Source organism: Chamaea fasciata, unplaced genomic scaffold (assembly GCF_029207755.1).
Source record: "Chamaea fasciata isolate MVZ Bird 193981 ecotype frontalis unplaced genomic scaffold, bChaFas1.0.hap1 SCAF_6, whole genome shotgun sequence".
Lineage (NCBI taxonomy): Eukaryota > Metazoa > Chordata > Aves > Passeriformes > Sylviidae > Chamaea > Chamaea fasciata.
The window spans coordinates 46,400,390-46,415,190 of record NW_027094091.1 but is presented as its reverse complement, the minus strand read 5'-3'; positions in this window follow the sequence as shown (position 1 = coordinate 46,415,190).

Sequence of the window (14,801 nt, the reverse complement as noted above, 5' to 3'; positions counted from 1 at the left end):
GCTTATTGCAAAATGAGCAATTAAATCATAACAGCTCTGCTCAGGCACAGTTCCACATGTCCCCTGAGCATGTTGTTCTTAGAATATGGGATCAGTGAGTTCATGCTTAAGCAAGTTGCATTAAGACTTTGTACTTCTCAAACAGCTCTAAAACAAGCCAGCTACAAAGGGCTGCAGAGGCGGCAGACAAAGATGCAGTTTGTTGTGGAGGATGGAGGAGGATGGCCACAGAGGGAATACCAGCTGCAGTTGAAAATGTGGCAGTGGGTTTGAGCTTTCAGCCTACAGCATCCACATTTTCAAGCTAGTGCTGAGCTCAGAGACCATTGGTATTATATGTGAGGGCAGCTGCAAGAACTGAAGGTTTGCCTGGTGGGTAGCATGCAACAAATGACTCTCAAGGACAAAAAGGAAGATAGATCCACAATCATATTCAGAAGTGAGGCAATTGAAGAAAAGTAGCATTGCAAGCACACAAAGTAAGTAGGTGGATAGATAGCAGGCTTGTCTACAGGGGAAATTTAGTACCAACTAAGCTAAGGTGTGAATTTATACAGCCCTAGTTACTCCACACTAGTTTCCTGTGTGGATAGCCTTAATCTGCACTAAGAACACTCCTGTGAGCACAAAGATACATTTTACTACTACGGGAGTTAATAGAGAGCAGGTAATGCGCTGTGAATTCACACCCTGGTGAGCAACATCCCGCCTGCCTGCCACTGCTGACTGCACAGCAGTGCTTTTTCAGCAAGAGGCACTTCAAGCCAGCTACAGCCAGGGAAAGCTTTTCCTGATGCCCTCTTGGGACCTGGCTGCCTGTGCGACCTCGTGGCCAGAAATCGTTAACAAGGATTGAATAGGAATGCTTGTGAAACAAATAAGTCTGGATTTTTATAAAGTTGGTAGAGTGTCCTCATGAAACTTCTTCTCCCTGAGATGTAATATTTTATATTATCAAATAACTCTTTGAATATAGATATGCTAATATGCCTTATGTATCCTACAGATATGATTCTCTTTCACCACATACAAAAGTTTATTTAACATCTTTGTCAGAAGTGGTGAAACTGAAATACAAGTGAAATGATGTACCTGAGAGTATATCTGGAAAAGGAGTCCTTATCTCTTAATACTAGGTCTTGCACCTAGGGAGTCTGGCTGCCATAGAACAAATTATTTTGTTTCTGTTGAGGGCAGAAGAGCAGAGATTTTGGTCCAGCCATGAATCTAGATCCAGATTTTGCAGCGGAGGCACTGCTGTATGTGCTGAACCTAGTGAAAAACTGTGCTTGTTGGAATCCATAAAAATAACATTTTAAAGAGAGAGGCTTTTAACAAATCCCAGTCACTTCTGAAAAATGTTCGCTTTAATCCTACTGACATTACTGAGACACTTAATCCTGGAATTGTCTCACTTACTTGAGTACATGTGGGGGGAGAACAACCCGGTTCTATGGAAACAAACATACCCTTTTTTATGAGTGATAGGTTAAGCATGCAAAATCTGTCATTACCATAATGACAAGAGTGATGCTCTATGAGGAATACTAATGCATCTGTACTCATTCCATCATGGAGGGCATGCCACTCTTTTAATTGAAAGCTGCTGTTGTGAATAACATGGCAAGGTTTCTCAACATTTCCTGTTTTGCTGAATAGTATGTCACATTGTCACATCACACTGTTACATGATCTGGTAATGAAACACCATAATGCACTTGTGCATGGAAACAGATTTAAGGATATGGAGAATACATTCGCCCTCAATTATCTGGCCTTGGATGGCCTAAAGCTCAACCTTCTGGATGCTTTTACATAAATGCAAAAAGTAGCAACCAGAACTGACAACCATCACTGTCTGCAGAAATGTAACAGCACCTTCTGTGAAGGCAGACAAAACCAGTGTGCTGCTGCACACGGAATTACTGGGTGCTTATCAAGAGACATCACACCTGCTCCTAGCTATCTGATTTTGTCCCTAATGTTTTGCAAGTAAACAAGCTTCTGTAAACCCTCAGCTATGTTGTGTTACTCTGCAGTTATATATAGAAGCTGCAGTGTGCTGCTTTGCAGGGATGAAGCTGCAAAGGGGGGGGATGCTCCAATAGGAAACATCTGTCCCTTTTTTATGGGCATGGTTTAAGCCACTGAAGTAATGCTTCTTTCCTCTTTCCTTTCCCCTCTCTCCTAGCAAGCTATTCCTCAGTTTGCCAGCTATTTACAGTCTATTCCAAATGTCCTTCTCCTATTTCCAGACCTGAAATCAGCCATGATACTGATCACTCAATATGCTGACATTTTTGAAGCTTAGCATCTAAGGAGATGTTTGCTGATTCCCTTCCAGCTCCGAGTGGATGGGTACACAGTGGGTAAATTCCTCAGAACTCTGAGACATACAGTTCAGACAGGCAGGGAAAGGCTGTGTGTTACCATATCCCATCTGCAATGCTATTGTTACATGGTTGAATTGCAGTTTCCATTATAAGCCCCATTTTCCAGGGTTTGTAGCTCATCCGTAACTGGCCATTAAGGTTGTCAGCCTAGCAATGAATATTTTTCTAAGACTTTGTTAGAAAATTATCCTAGCTTGCCCTTATTTTTTCTCCTTTAAGAACTGAAGTCTAAAAATAGATTTTAGATGTGGGCTGTGAAAATCTCAACAGATCGCAATGCCCTCACCAAAATATCATGGGTACTTTGACGCACACACTCAGCCAGCAAAGCAGCACAGACTGAAACCTTGAATTTGAATTAAGGTTAATTGAATGTCTTTGTGCATCTTGTGTGCCATACTGCTCCATCCCTGGCCTTCCAACTCTGATTAGAAGCACTGTCTATATTTAGCTTTCCCACACTGACCCCAGTCGTTCTGTATATTGGACTGGATCTCACATTCTGCATTTAGCTTAGTCCTGCTCAATTTCAAAGGCAGAAAACAGCACTTCTAAAATCTCTGTATACCTCCAAGGAACACAAAATAAATTCCATGCTTAGGCAGAAGTTCAGAGCATCATGACTGTTGTGGGTTTCACTCTACTACCTAACCTTATTTGCTTGTTCTTCTTTTCTCCACTGACCAAAAGTGGAGACTCACTCTCATGGGAAGGATTTCAAGGAGGTACTTTTTGTCCTACTTCCTGAGGGTGAAGGAAAAACAGTGTTCATTATCTTGTGGGCTCTTCTGGGATCCCCAGAGCTTTATGAAACCTAGGTACAAGAAATGCAAGCCATATTTTTGGTGAACTTTTGTCCTGCTCTGGCCTGGGTCCCCTCTTTTTACTGCATCTCTCAGACAATGTGTCTTAAGATGGTTTTCTTGAAATGGTTAATCTGTAGTTTGGAAGGGTCAGGTTATTTTTGCCTGAGCTCTTCTCCAGCCACAGAATTTCTCATTCAGGTTATGCGGTTGTGGCAAGCTATCTACCATGCTGTTGAAAAAGACTTTCATCCATCCCTTGATTTGTGTGTCATGGTCTGATTGTTTATTGCTCCCTTTGGAGCATTGGCATTTGGTATCCTTGTAAAATGCTGTGAACTCTTGTGATGAAGTCCAGCAAATGGCAAAGAGGCTGCAAAATTAATAGTCTTGCCAGTTGCCTTTGGAAACCAAGATTCAGGTGGAATTCCACTATAAAATTTCAAACTGTCAAGCCACAGTTCAGAGTAGAAGATAGTAGGGAACCTTGTGAAAATGTGAGACTGCTCTAATATTCTAATATGGCCCTAATAGGGAATTTATATTTCTCCTCTTCCTACAGTTTACATTTTCCCAGTTTAGCACTATGGTACACAGTTCCTAGCATATATAGCAATGGCATCCAAAAAGTTTGCTACCCCTTATATCCTCTCTGTCCCTTTGTCAAAACTTGCTACACCAATGGCAGAGACAACATGGCAGGCAACACATCAGCTCCACTGATGCCACAGTGCACAATATATCAATGTAAAGTTCCACTGGTTTTAGTTTATGGTAAAATACTGAGCAGTGCACTGCTGCTGAGGAGCAGGTACAGCAGCTCCATCACTTCTGCCACAGGAGGAGCAACCTTTAAAAAACAAAGGTAGGTCAGCCAGCTGGGGCAGCTAGGATTTAGCTGCCACTGTCAACTCTGACAGGGGTCACACACCAGAGACCTCAATTTCACCTACATTATCCACTCCTGTTGTATTAACTCATTCCTATCAGCTTTTACTGCTTTGGCTAACATATGTGGATATCATATTGCCTATTGCTTAGCCAAGCTTGCTTCAGACCACAGCTGAAGAAAATTCAGAGAAAAGCAATACAATGAGTTTGCCACTAACCCTTCTGGTGATGGCATACCCAGGAACAGGGCACAATTACTCCAGGATCCTGCAGAGAGGTCCCACTGCCTTCTCACTCCTCATGCACAAGTAAATCACATTCCTTTAAGTAAAATCAAATGCACAGTAGAAAACTGAAGCTTTTCCCAACTCTCCCTTTTGCTTGTTCAGTTTCTGAACTCTTATTTCTTTTTGGAATGCCACTGCTAATATAAAGGAAATTAAATATCAACATTTCTTTCAGCACTTTTTAATCATATCCTTTGTGGCTAGAACTTATGCTGTTAGCAAATGCATGTTAAACCTTGAGGAGATTACAGTGCAGCCCTGGGATCTCAAGAAACTTCAGGGAAATAGCCATTCATTGTCCAACTATTGTGTTACAGCTACCTATGGTGCTAGGAAAAAGAAAATTAATAATGATTAATTCATTTCTCTGATTTATACTCAATACAAGAAAATCCTAACAAATTGAAATCTAAATTAATTTAGGTAGGAATGAAATTTATTCCATACACAGATCTTATCTAAAGGCGGTAAAAAACATCTTGTAGAAAGAAATTAAGCAAAAATAAAGTATATCTAAATCCATCTCATTCCTAGATTCACAAAACCTGCCCTAAGTGAGCCCAACTCCCTGAAAATAAGAAATAGTTGACTCCTTCTAACAGGTCTACAATTTCAATGTATTTTGTTCATTCTTAGATTTAAAACTAAGCTTTCTCTAAGGAAAACTTGTGCTCCTAGAGGGAATACAAATAGAAATTCCTCCAAAAGAGCAATTGCCTGTACTAGAAAATGAAGCAATGGCCTACTAATAATGTGTCTTTGAACCAAACAGCAACCAGTATCCTGAACAGTTCTTCTTCTCTGGATACATTTTATTCAGGAGCCTTTTGGTATTTTCAGTCTTTGGGGAAAGGCTTTCAAATAATCTGTAGCCAACTGTGAATTTAAATTACTGCTTCAGCCAAATGTGCCTGCCGATTTGACCCAAATGTGTGCCTTAATAGTTCACCCTGCTCCCTTGCACTCTCTTCATTATGAGACAATCCACGTTCCTCTTTTTCTCCTCTGGAATGATGAATATGCACTCCTTTCAAACACCAGCTAACAATTTAACAAGGTGGGAAACCACCACAGTCCTACCAAGCCAGCAAAAACCATTAGCCAACAGAATGTCTTTCCTTCCTCTTACCCTTCTCTCTTATGAATATATGCACCTGAATCACATTAGCAAAAGTGTCCTATGCTGGGATATGCATTCCTGCAAAGATCCTTGTCTGTTTTCTGCATGTAGAGTGCCAAGAGTGGTAGGAACCTGCATCATCCACCACAATTTTTGAACTGAAATAAATAGGGACAAAAAAGGGTTTTCTACTTAAAACTAAGCCGTAAATCAGTAGAAGAGAAACAAGCATGAAATTGTGAAGTAAATTCAGATTTGATGCCTTGTGGATTCAAAAGATACCAAAATGGATTCTTATTTAATCAGAGGCAAGAAGAAAGGTAAAAAGCAGTTAACAAAGTTGTACATGGGTCTGGAAGACCAATTCATTTGAAGGCAATATTTTATGTGATTTTCTTGTTAAACTCACCTATCCTTACAGCATAATTTTTTTTCACATGCACTATTGTAAAATATTTAGTGAAAGTAACACTGTTTTCCCACATACATCTGTTTTTGAAGTATTTTGCACCTGAGGTGCAATTTCTATTAGTACTGAAACTAATTCTTCACATTCTACTAGTGAGTTGGGTTTTTTTTTGTCTGTGAGTGGTTAGCACTAGAGGCTTATGGAGTATAATGTATGAATATGCATCATACTGGTACTAAACTTCATTATCAGGGGGTTTATTAAAGTTTTCTTTGCATACCTGCTTGTTTTCATTAATTATTTCTTCAGTGTCAGCACCAAATACCAGTCATTTAACTCTCAACTTTTCCATCACAGGTTTTATTTACAGACTTCCCATCCAGCAGTAAAGAAGAGGTTGTGTAATGCCCCTCAATACTAATGCCTCTGCATGATACTCATCAAAAAGTGAATTGCTACTGCTGGTTTAAACCTTTGGACGATAAAGTTTAAATTTTATTTCAGGATCTAATCTACAAAACCTATCACCATTTAACAAAATGGTACAACTCTTTGTGACCCCTGAGAAACTAATATTGATACATTCCCAACTGTGACCCACAGGAAGGGTCCCCAAACAGGGGAGGCTCAAGGCCAGTTGTTAGTTTTACTGAGGACTGGTTTCTGAAAAAGTACCACATGTCACCTCCACAGCTGGGGACTGAGGCAGTGAACTGCAGCTGCCCCCTGGGAGACCTGTAAGGTCTGGCAATAAATACCAATAGTGCCAAAAATTTCCCACATGTCAGTTTGAGACCTCAGTGAGGTCTGGACAAGATGTGCTTAAAATCCTCACCCATGCCAGAGTGCCCATTGGAACACCCCTGCTCTAAAGCATCAGAAACATCTGTACTGAGAGGTGTCCTGTGGGTTTGCTAGGAATTCAGTGCTCCTCTGTCTTCTATAAAAGAAGGTAAGCAGGTCCCAGCTGTAACACAGAAGTCTAAATATCCTCTAAAAATATTTTTTCTGTTCACTGCAACTGAGATACATAGCTTTCCAAATTCTCTGTGCATGGCCAGAAAATATGTTATTGATTCTTTATTAATAGCTTTGCTTAGCAGAGCTTTACTGATCCTGCAGGATAAAGAATCCAAAAAGTAAGGCTTAAAGATGGTGGTAGATGTTTTCTTTCAAGAAAAAAGGTTATAAACAAGCTGTATGCTATCTATAACACCTTATTTTCTCATTTGTATCTGATTCCTTCCTCACGAGAAAATTCAGAGGGAACTTTGCTACCATATTTGTGGTGAAGCCACAATAAATCCAACCGGATATTCTGCTCAAGGGAGAGATCCAGGGGGGAATGATATAAATTGCCAGCAAAAGCAGAACTATTTCAGGGTGGTCTACTTAGAACTAGCTCCTCTGCATGTTGATTATGTTGTTGACAGTTGGCCAAGATTTTTTTTTTTCAGAAGTACCTAAAGTTAGCTCAAAAGGTCATATTTGGGAATGCGAATAAATGGCCCAAATTACATACATTCTGTGTTCCAGCAGCTCAGACAATCACGAAGGAAGCATGCTGCTTATTCATCTTCCTCAACATTTTGAAAATCTTAACCTCTGATTTTCAACCAGCTGTGATGCAATCTCTGCCTAATCAACAGCTCTTAATCTATTCCACCAAGAAAGGAAGTAAAACTCCAAATTCATGAGACTGTAAAAGGCATAAAAATTAAGAGATGAAACTACTTTCTGCAGAATGGCCAATCCAAGAGCAAGCTGCCAACATTTCTTGTTTTCAGATGCCAGCCTGCCAAGGCAGGAGAGGCTCTTTCAAGTCTTCCTAAAAAATCCCAGCATGGAAGGTGTTAGCTTCCCTCCTTGGTATCATGTTGTTGAGAGAGCTTGCTGGAAACCAAGTGCATAGACTTAGATAGCAAAGGAGAGACCAAGGGATCTGAAACACAAGCGATGAGATCCCAGTGGGATAGCACTGAAGAAGCTGGCACAGATCCAGAGAGCTCTTTGCAGTAACAGAGGAGAGAATTATTACAAACCCTCGTCCTCATTCCACAAGAGCAGTTGGTAGCTGTTAACTACATGCAGACTATAAAAGGAGAATGAGAACTGGCTACCTTCAGACAGAAGAAGAATGAATAAAATGCATTAGGTCTCCAACATATGAAGAATCAGAAACCTATACAAATAAACTATTTCTGCAACAAGGCACACTGCCAGCAGCAACAGGCTGAAGCACTAGTCTGCTCTGACAGCAATGAGAAATGGCAGCTACTCAGAAGACATCACCTTAAAATCATAACAGCAAAAAGTGCCACAAATCTGCATATGTCTGGCTTTTTTAGGAAGAAAAATATTTTGGCCATAGATAGTTTCTGAGTTTGGCTTTTGAGTAATTGAAGAAATCAGACAGAGATTTAAGAGGAGTGGATCTCCCACTGTCTACACACAACTTGGCTATGCTAGCAGAGCTTACTGCTCTTATCTCTCTCGATTTTAAAAAGACTAATTATCCACACAGAAGGGTACATGCTGAGAACCAAAAGGCCCTGTTCCACAGTTCTCCTGTTTGCATGAGCTTGCAGTAACTCACTTGGCTGTAGAAACTCACTTGGTCAGTAGAAAACTGATAGGAGACAAGTATCTGACCCCATCTGTAGAGTCTCAAGGCAATTAGAGGACAGAGAAGTAGGGCTTCTATTAATGTTAAAAGTGTTTGTAAGAACAAATTCCTACTTCTGTGAAAATGTGTTTGGATACATCTGTGTATTAAAAATAGAGAAGAGACTCCCTATAAATTTATGCACACTGGACTGAATATTGTGGTGGGGTGCAGTTAAAGTAAACAGTGGAACATGGGAGAGTAGGGAAGAATGGATTTGACCAGTTTCCAGTTAACTGTTCCAATTCCTTACTTCTTCTTACATTTTATTTTATTCCTTCAATCAAGCTGTGTATTTTTCTTTAGCTAATTAAACACTAGGGAAAGATGCACTTTTAAGGAATTTTAAAGTGGTGCTGTTATACTTCTATAAGGCAAAGGAAAGTTGTCCAAACTCAGCTCCAAGAAGCTCCTGATTGCTCTGATGAGCACTGGGAATACCATCATCTTCACATTAAAGGGGTCTCCATTTCCCCAGTGCTATCTTTGAAATTAATTTCATACAAAAGGCTTCATGTAACATGAATAATTGACCTGTCTGCAAGAAGAGCAGCATTGGCATCAACCACTATCTTTAGTTTCTTTCTCACTCTCTGTGACTGTGGACTGGTTAATCAAGATTCCTGTCCAACTGAGTATGTCTTCTACTTTGATGCTCCTAGGAGCACTATTAATCCTCCTTCCAAAGGAGACCAAATATTTAAGATTAACTTCTATAAGAATTCTCTGTGAAATTATCACAAGCAGCCAAGGGACTTTTCAGGCTTGACACTTGCAGATCAAATATCCTATGATTTGCTTGGTGACACTGTTCTGAATGTTCTGTCATTTATGGATCAAGTATAAACATTTCATCATAACTTCGCACGTGAAAAGCACCCGCCACTTCCTCCTTCAAATCCCTTCTTAAGTGCATTTCCTTTGAATGGCTTCCAATGTTCCTCTACTCACCCATAACATCTGCACCCACTTTATGGTAAAGTAATATCAGCAACTTGAGCCTAAAGTAGATTCTGTGCTGCCTGTAGAAGGACCCAGTCTGTTCGCAAAGTCTATATATTTATATCTTAAGATCATCCCCTTTCCTTTCCCCCCAAAAACAACCAGAAACTGATATAATCCAGGATGGAGTTTTGATGGCAGACCTTCCAGCTGGGTCCTGCCAGTGGAACAGCTGAATAAAGCAGCACAATCTCCCAACTAGTTTCTAAAGAGAAAACAAAACCTGAAATATTTATATTGCACATAGGAACACTTTGAAACCTCGCAAGTACACTTCTTACACAAGGAATACCTGCAAACCTTATAAAATAGAAGCAGCAAAAATTAAGCTATTCTTCATTATGCTCCCTGTTCTACAAGGCTTACTTTTCCTGGAAGTTTAGGACTTATCAGCATAAGCTTTCTGCTCAAGAACAAGAATTTCAGCTTAGCCATTTAAATTTAAAGTTACTTTATCCTTTCAGTACATATTTTACTCCCTGTCTTTTCCCTGAAAAGCCCCACAGAATTACAGTTGGCCTATTGACAAGCTGACCTGGAGTTGTGCTGTAACACCTGATTATTGCTGACCCACACAAAAATATCAAATGTATCACACAGCATGAGATTTTACCGAATCGATTTCCATCTTCCCTGGAATTTCAGACCCCTGCTCCCCACATCTCACTGCTGCCTCTCCTGCAGCTAGTTTTGTCATGGACCGATGCCTTGTTTCTCACAGATGCAGCTCCCAGAGGGCAGCTGCCAGGCCTGCCTTCAGCAGAGGAAACAAGTGGGGTCTGGCAGCAGCAGTGATGGAAGCTTTGTGGAGGAAATCACTGGAGAATGTCCCCTAAAATGGCACTGTATACATTCGTTTTAGGAGCACAAAACGGTATACCCAGAGGGAGGGTGAGGGTGGAGCAAACTGCACAGGGAGTTGAGCCTGCCTGGGAATTGAGATACTTATTTATACACTATTCTGGACTTTTAATTCTACATATTTAGATACACAAATAAATGGCTGCTTTTTCTGCAATACTGTGAACTGCATTTACTAAATATGGAAACAGAGTATCTAAAAATAAACACACAGGTATGAAGACATTAGCTTTATTCTAGAAAATGGGGGCAAGAGAACTGCAGGAACTTAAATGTTCAAAATACTCCTAAAAAGAATCTCTTCTCCTACCCATCTCTCAAAGACCCCTGAGCAAAACTAAAAAAGACAAAAAAATCTTCACAAAAATTCCCGAAGTTGAGTGAACATGTCAAGAAATGCGCAGAGAAAGATCATTAGTTATAAGTGGGCTCACTGCAGATGAATAACCATTTATGTTGACAGAGGACAATGCAAATTTGACGTTGTTTTACTAATTTCCACATTCTTCATTTTATGGCAGCAATCATCACAAGCCAGCAGGAAACAATACTATCTGATGGCAAATGACCAACGCAAGCACTCACGGCATCCCCAGTCACTGTGCAGGGTGATAAAGCCACACAGCAGCTGGAGTTTTGCTACAGTGACAAGCAAATATAAACACATAAATGGAGTTTTCAGTTACTCTTCATATTTTGGAAGACCTTCAACAGAGCTCCAGGAAAAGCTTTTCTAACACCTTCGTTTTGAACTGGAATTACCATTAAACCTATCAGGTTTCTTCCTAGACATAGAAAATCCCCTTACTTGAATCCCAGGTGCATTTCTAATTTCTTCATTTAATTACATCCCTGAATTTTAATTTCATTTTATCCTGGAAGGTTTTTGTCAATATATGTTGAAGTCATATTATCGAGTGGGCTAAAATCTTCCACATACAGAGACACAGACATTTTTGTTACCCAAATCCCAGCAGTCATTACTCTAGATCAGAGAAGTAAATGCCTGGGTTAGTAATTTATATCAAACTAAAAGGCAATGCCTTTTTTAAGTGCCAAAGTAGTCCTCACAAATTACTGCGAACTGTGAGTTACTGTTTCACTCAACACAACAGTCTTGTATATATTTCTGTCTCAAATTTCCCCTCTAGATGCCTTTAAAAAAAAAATAAATAAAAATGCCGTGGCTCAGTCTGGGCTGGAGTATGTCTTCCTTCGTTTTTGCCTCCCGCGGCGCCGGGCGCATTCCGCGTACAGCAGCATCTCCTAGTGGCCGTCCTGCCTTTGCTGCGTGGGAAAGGCAGCAGAGAGCGCAACTTGCGCTTCCCAACGTTTCACTGCGTTTCCGGGTGCTTGTGCAATAAAAGGAATCAGCTGGGATCAGGTGTTCATAATAAAAAGCAGTATTTACCTCGGCTGAAGTGTGGGTTGCCCCTGAGTTTCAGGACCTGGCGACGCGAGGGTTATAATCCTTCGTGCCGAAAGAGGCAGAGAGGGCTTTGCTGAACAGCCCTGTCCAAGGGTTCTCTGTGGGAAGAGTTTCTTCAAGACTTGAATCTGCTATCTGATCTAATTTTGTGCTAATTTATACCAGTGTAACACTACCGAATTCCTGAATATCATCAGATTAAATGAAAAAGGTATCTACTTGCTTTCTGAGCAGTTAATCATGAAGAGTGTATTCCCGCTTTATCTGGGAAAAGCGCTGCGTGATGTTATAGAAGTAATGAGGACATGTTCCAGACAGGCAACAATTTACAAAGGATTGGAGGAATGCTTTGGTACTTTCTGTAGCCAGGATAGAGAGATGCACAGGGTTTCAGTACACTGGAAGTGGCAGAGAGATTAGAGATGCTGTTAGCGTTGCAGCTCTAATCTGTAGCTAGAAGGCTGGAGCTGGGTCCAGCAGTGTGTGCAGAACCAAGCACAGTGTGTCCAACACTTACAAGATGGGGGGAATCCTCTGAGCCCCTGGACACCCCTGTACTCCCTGTGGCCACTGCCGCTGCTGGGCACAGCACAGAAAGCCCATATTCGAGAGACAGTTACTATTCAGAGCAGCTTAAACGCCTGCTTAGCTCTGGTTGAAGTCAAGATTAAATGTCTGGCACATGTTTAGGGACTTTCCAGAGTCAAGTAAAGTCAATTATTTGGAAGAGAACTTGCCCACTGAATTAATTGCTAATCCTGGTCATTATATCCATGCTTGCAATACCCCAATCTGCAAATGTTTAGAGCTTTGGTATTGTTTTCTCTAAAGCCTGCTGAAGAACATTAAAACAGACTAAGCATTCAATCTCCAGAGGTCAAAAAAGAAGAAAAGAAGTAACATTGAAATTGTGCAGGAGTGCAATCTTGCACCGTTTCCTGCACAGATAAATCAGAGTACTTTTTTTCCATATGGGTTTTGATCTTGGCTCCACTATAATATCTCTGGCAAGGGAAACATCATAGAGCAGTAAGAAAACCATCATTATTCATTTATTGAGCACTCTCTGTGTGATTGACATTTACAGTACCTGGAGGGAGACATAGGCCTTGTCTCAAGAGTCTTGAAGCCTGGAAGAACAACACAGCTTAAAGTCATTGGCCAGACAATCAGAGCCAAATATGTGAACCTCAAAAAATTCACCATTTACATTTAAAAGTTGCTTCTTTATTTTTTTTTCTACGAATGGATATAAAAAATCTTAAAAGATGGAGAGTGTTGGGGGGAAAATGTAGACTGATTTCACTGCAAAGTAGAAAAGGCAGATGAAATGCTTTTTTCATTGCATCCAGAAAGACTAAATACTCTTAAAGAACCAGGGGATCAAATCTTCAAGAGGACTGGATGTTGATGCTCCTTAGTAAGTAGAATTCAAAAAAAGTTCTGAAAATAACTGAATATCTCATCAGTCTGAAGTAAGAAATAGAAACAGTGTTGATAGGTTAAAGCCACACAAGCTCTTCATCCTCTCTGCCTGTCTACCTACCTGTAATGTATTCTCCTAGGTAAGTAAATTCCATCTAAATCTAAATCTGAACCAGTTTTCTTGGTTTTCCTCAAATCCCGAAGAATGCAGTGCAGGACAAAGGGAGCAGGATTACCTCTGGAGTCTTTAGCAAGTGGAAGAAAGTGGCTGTGGAGATTGCAGGGCAATCAGTTTTTTCTGAAGTATTGTGCAGCCTGTCAAACTAGGCAAATAAAAGCCCCTATATACAATTAGTAGCCAGTTTCACAGGTGATGTTGCTTCAATTCAAATACTATTTCAAATTTGGGACATCCTACTGATTCTCCTCTTATATGATTGTCAGTAATCCTGCCATATTGTACACTACTTCTGACATTTTATATGCTAATTGAAAGAAAAAAAATCAGTAAACTGCACATTATCTTTTAAATTCTGAAAACAAACTATAAGCTTTATTTTTTTAATTTAATATTATTCCCTGCCATTTGTTGAAAATCAATACATTTTCAAATGTAAATCTTTAAGAACTAATGACTTCAGCACATTAAATGTGAATCCTGGGGATAGATTCATGTCCAGAGCTACCAGAGTACTTGCTGGTAATAGCTCCTGCATCTGGGAAATGCAAATATCTGGAACTATTCTCAGAAGGCAGTTTATTTATGGTCCCCACAGGGCTTCACCAGATCTCTTAATGAATGTGTTTACTTGGGGAATAGTAAAATAAAATCTTTGAGCAGTTTCTCAGCTGCTGACTGGTCTCCAAGGAGTAGGGAAAAGATGTCCCTCAATTTTCCAGCTTTCTCCACCCCACATGTACCTGAAGATTTTGTTCCTGTGACACAACATTGGTGTGTAAAAACAAACCACCGTGCAACAAGAGCAACAGAAATTGTCACAGCTATAGGAAGTTAACAGCATGAAATTTTGAACAGGAAAGCTAAGTTTAACCCCAGTTGCCCTGTTCAAGTCTAGACGAGAGCTGGAAAAAAATCCCCCTCATCTTTATGATGGTATTTGCTGCTTCCTGAACAGCTTCAGACTCTCAGGGGAAAATATGTATTACTCCCACTTTCAGAGACCTCAGAACATTCTGGGTTAATTTCTCTCCTAAAAACCTAATCTCTCACTCTTAGGAACAAACAAACTCAGGGAATGGGGCCTGTTTAGTTGATTTTTCTGGCAGAAATTTCTTTGGTTTTTGTCCTCAGAAACTACCCAGGTACATATTCAGATATTTGCTTAACATCCTTAATCTAGAGGGCACTTAGACATGTGGTTAACTTTGGACACATGTTTCTGCAGCAGACTTGTTTAAATAAAAAAAGGGATTCAAGAAAATGGCTAGTTTGATCATCTGGCCAAAATGCAAATAAATAAACAAACAGATCTTTTGAGTCACATTGATACGACAA